The following is a 5336-nucleotide window of genomic DNA, read 5'->3' as shown; positions in this document are numbered from 1 at the left end:
CACCACCCTCTGTCTTCTACCTTTGAGCCAGTTCTGTATCCAAATGGCTAGTTCTCCCTGTATTCCATGAGATCTAACCTTGCTAATCAGTCTCCCATAGGGAACCTTGTCAAACGCCTTACTGAAGTCCATATAGATCACATCTACTGCTCTGCCCTCATCAATCTTCTTTGTTATTTCTTCAAAAAACTCAATCAAGTTTGTGAGACATGATTTCCCATGCACAAAGCCATGTTGACTATCCCGAATCAGTCCTTGCCTTTCCAAATACATGTGCATCCTGTCCCTCAGGATTCCCACCAACAACTTGCCCACCACCAACGTCAGGCTCACCGGTCTAGTTCCCTGGCTTGTCTTTACCACCCTTCTTAAACAGTGGCACCACGTTTGCCAACCTCCAGTCTTCCGGCACTTCACCTGTAACTATCAATAATGCACATATCTCAGCAAGATGCCCAGCAATCACTTTCTTAGCTTCCCACAGAGTTCTCTGGTACATCTGATCAGGTCCTGGGGATTTATCCACCTTTAACTGTTTCAAGATATCCAGCACTTATTCTCTGTAATCTGGACATTTTACAAGATGTTACCATCTATTTCCCTACAGTCCGTATCTTCCATATCCTTTTCCACAGTAAATATTGATGCAAAATATTCATTTAGTATCTCCCCCATTTTCTGTGGCTCCACACAAAGGCTGCCTTGTTGATCTTTGAGGGGCCCTATTCTCTCCCTAGTTACCCTTTTGTCCTTAATATATTTGTAAAAACCTTTTGGATTCTCCTTAATTCTATTTGCCAATGCCATCTCATGTTTCCTTTTTGCTCTCCAGATATCCGTCTTAAGTATACTCCTACTTCCTTTATACACTTCTAAGGATTCACTGTCCTGTCCATACCTGACATACGCTTCCTTCTTTTCTTAACCAAACCCTCAATTTCTTTCGCTGAAAATGTGTTGCTGGAAAAGCACAGCAGGTCCGGCAGCATCCAAGGAACAGGAGAATCGACGTTTCGGACATAAGCCCTCTTCAGGAATGCGGGTCTTAAACTCCCCTGTTAATGAAAGCTGAAACACCAAATGCTTTCTTAACAACCCCTCCACTTGAGTGGCAACTTTGAGGGATCTATGCACTCGAACACCAAGATCCCGCTGTTCCTCCACACTGCCAAGAATCCTGTTTTTAATCCTGTATTCGGCATTCAAGTTCGGTCTTCCAAAATGCATCACTTTGCATTTATCCAGGTTGAACTCCATCTGCCATTTCTCAGCCCAGCTCTGCTTCCTGTCAATGTCACACTGCAGCCTGCAATAGCCCTCAATGGTATTCACAGGACCTCCAATCTTTGTGTCATCGACAAACTTACTAACCCACTCCTCAACCTCCTCATCCAAGGCATTTATAAAAGCTACAAAGAACAAAGGCCCAAGAACAGAGCCCTGTGGGACACCTCTCACCACTGACCTCTAGGCAGAATACTTTCCATCTACAACCACTCTGCCTTCTGTCAGCCAACTGATTCTGAATCAAGACAGCCAAATCTCCCTGTTTCAGGCTTATGCCCGAAACGTCGATTCTCCTGTTCCTTGGATGCTGCCGGACCTGTTGCGCTTTTCTAGCAACACATTTTCAGCTCTGATCTCCAGCATCTGCAGTCCTCACTTCCTCCTCAATTTCTTTAGTCATCCAGCATTCCCTATACCTACCAGCCTTCCCTTTAACCCTGACAGGAATATACTTTCTCTGGATTGTTGTTATCTCATTTCTGAAGGCTTCCTATTTTCCAGACGTTCCCTTTACCTGCGAACATCTGCCTCCAATCAGCTTTCAAATATTTTTGCCTAGTATCATCAAAATTGGCCTTTCTCCAATTTAGAAATTCAACTTTTAGATCCGGTCTTTTCTTTTCCATCAAGATTTTAAAATGAATAGAATTATGGTCACTGGCCCCAAAGTGCTCCCCCACTGACACCTCAGTCACCTGCCCTGCCTTATTTCCCAAGAGTCGGTCAAGTTTTGCACCTTCTCTAGTCGGTACATCCACATACAGAATCAGAATATTGTCTTGTACGCACTTAAGAAATTCCTCTGCATCTAAACCTTTAACACTATGGCAGTCCCAGTCAATGTTTGGAAAGTTGAAATCCCCTACCATAACTACCCTATTATTCTTACAGATAGATGAAATCTCCTTACAAGTTTGTTTCTCAATTTCCCTCTGACTATTAGGGGGTCTAAAATACAATCCCATTCAGGTGATCATCCCTCTCTTATTTCTCAGTTCCATCCAAATCACTTCCCTGGAAGTATTTCCGGGAATATCCTCCCTCAGCACAGCTGTAATGCTATCCCTTAATAAAAATGCCACTCCCCCTCCTCTCTTGCCTCCCTTTCTATCCTTCCTGTAGCATTTGTATCCTGGAACATTAAGCTGCCAGTCCTGCCCATCCCTGAGGCTTATTTCTGTCATTGCTATGATACCACAGTCCCATGTGCCTAACCATGCCCTGAGTTCATCTGCCTTCCCTGTTAGGCCCCTTGCATTGAAATAAATGCAGTTTAATGTACATAATCCTACCCTGTCCCTGCCTGCTCTGACTGTTTCATTCACTTCTGTTCTCAACTGTACCAGTCTCAGATTGATTTCTTTCCTCCCCGGGTCCCACCCCCCCACCCCCCCACCTTATTAGTTTAAATCCTCCCGAGCAGCTCTAGCAAACATATTGTTGCTGTTGCAAATTTCTCATCGCTTCTATCTGTCTCTCCAATCGATCCACTCGATCTCATAAGATTCATATCCAACAGCATTTATGGCAGATATAATCCGCAGTAACCCTTAAACTCTCTTTAAACTCCCACATCTGACAAGAAGTACATATCACTTCAAAGGCCATTTTTGCTCCTTCACATTCTACAGACCCAGAAAATAACACCGTCTTATTCCTCTGCAAAACACTGCACCAGGTTAAATTTTATATTTTAAGTTTAATCAAGAGATTTATCTCCAAAAACATATAATCAAGAAAGAACCCACCGTACTTACTACTGCAGCCTTTCTCTTGGACAGACTTAAAACAATAATTCACTTATCTGATTCTGTGCTGTGAACTTCGCCCAAACTGGTTCCTCCAAGATTAGTTGTGAAATTCACTGATAGTTAATTTTCCCAGATGCACTCCAATGTCCAGTGACACATGAATTTAAAAGCAGCAAAGGCAGTAACTGTGCAGGTTCTCTCTCTCTGACTTAAAATTATTTCACATGTAAAAGAGAAATAAAAAGCTGGTTAGGATATTGTTGGAAAAGGACAGTAATAAATCTATCATGAACACCGCGAGTCACAGCCAGTTGTGCTCACTTAATTCATCCCAGGTTTTCCATGAAAATATTCACTTGATTCCTCAGTTCATGAAACCCTACCAGTGTATTAACAGACAAGAGTTTAAAAAGCAATTGCTCATAGCAACATCATCATTATCAGCATGAAGTCTCACTAAGGCAAACCAAACTCGGCCATCGCATTAAAACAGCGAGTGAGTTGAATGTTTCTGCTTTCTCCCTGAAAGGCAAAAGTCAGCTACTTTTTTTCTTGAATCTGGCTTTAATTATTCTGTGAACATCCTTTGACAGGAAGAAGGTTCCCCACCCCAATCTGTATATAATGATCTGGACTTGGCAGTGTAAAGCACAATTTCAAAATTTGTGATGAGACAAAACTTGGAAATTTTTCTCAACTGAGTAAGATATTGATAAACCTTAGGAGAACAACGTGAGATTAGGAGATCAGACAGATACATAACAGATGAACTTAGAGTCATCAAGGTGTACAGCACGGAAACAAACCCTTTGGTCCAACTCGTCTATGCCAACCAGATATCCAAAAAGGATTTTTTCCTATGTGCCAGCATTTGGCCCATAACCTTCCTATTCATATACCCATCCAGGTGCCTTTTAAATGTTGTAACTGTACCAGCCTCCAGCATTTCCTCTGGCAGCTTATTCGATATTCGCACTATCCTCTGTGTGAAAACGTTGTCCCTTAGGTCCCTTTTAAATCTTTCCCCTATCACCTTAAACCTATGCCCTCTAGTTTTGGGGTCTCCCACCCCACAGAAAAGACCTTGTCTATTTACCCTATCTATGCCCCTCATGATTTTATTAACCTCTATAAGGTCACCCCTCAGCCACCAACACACCAGGGAAAATACCCCCAGCCTATGCAACATCTCCCTGTAGCTCAAATCCTCCATCCCTGGCAACATCCTTGTAAATCTTTTCTGAACCCTTTCCAGTTTCACAACATCCTTCTTATAGTAGGGAGACCAGAATTGCTTGTAATATTCCAAAACTAGCCTAATCAATGTCCTGTACAGCTGTAACATGACCTCCCAATTCCCATAGTCAATGCACTGACTAATGAAGGAAAGCATACCAAATGCCTTCTTCACTATTCTATCTACCTGTGATCCCACTTCCAAAGGAACTATGAACCTGCATTCCAAGGTCTTTTTGTTCAGCAGCACTCTCCAGGACCTTACCATTACGTGTATAAGTCCTGCTCAAATTTGCCTTTCCAAAATGCAGCACCTCGCATTTATCAAAATTAAACTCAATCCGCCACTCCCAACCATTGGCCCATCTGATCTGTACTGAGATAACTTTCTTCACTGCCCACTACAACTCCAATTTTGGTGTCATTTGCAAATTTATAAACCATGCCTCTTATATTCACATACAAATCATTTATATAAATGATGAAAAGCAGTGGACTCAGCACCAATCCTTGTGGCATGCCACTGGTCACAAGCCTCCAGTCTGAAAAGCAACCCTCCACCACCTTCTGCCTTCTACCTTCAAGCCAGCTCTACACCTAAAATTAATTCAGAGTGTGTGAAACAGTATATTTTGGTAGTAGCAAAAAAAGGAATGACAACATAAAATGAAGGTTACAATTAAACAGCAGTTTAACATGAGCAGAGTGAGCTGGAAACAAATCGTTGATTTTGGTAGGGCAGATTTGGAAAGCAGTTCATAATGAGTACGGGATCCAGGGCTTTACAAACTGAGACGTTGAGAACAAAAACACCTGGGATATGGTGAACCTTTGTAAAACACAGCTTCCGTTTCAACTATTTTGGGCACCGCAAATTAGACAGTGGAGACAAGTTTTTTTTTTATAGATATTTTTATTAGAAATTTAACATTTTTACAAGTTTACAAAAATAAACAAAACTCTCAGATATAAACATTGATATACAATTAGCTCAAATATACAATAGCCAAAATTTGACCAAAAAAAAACAAAACAACAAAAAAAACCGAAAAAAAAAAAAAA

The sequence above is a fragment of the Chiloscyllium plagiosum genome, chromosome 27, assembly GCF_004010195.1.
Source record: "Chiloscyllium plagiosum isolate BGI_BamShark_2017 chromosome 27, ASM401019v2, whole genome shotgun sequence".
Lineage (NCBI taxonomy): Eukaryota > Metazoa > Chordata > Chondrichthyes > Orectolobiformes > Hemiscylliidae > Chiloscyllium > Chiloscyllium plagiosum.
Note: the sequence above shows the minus strand (reverse complement) of the source record.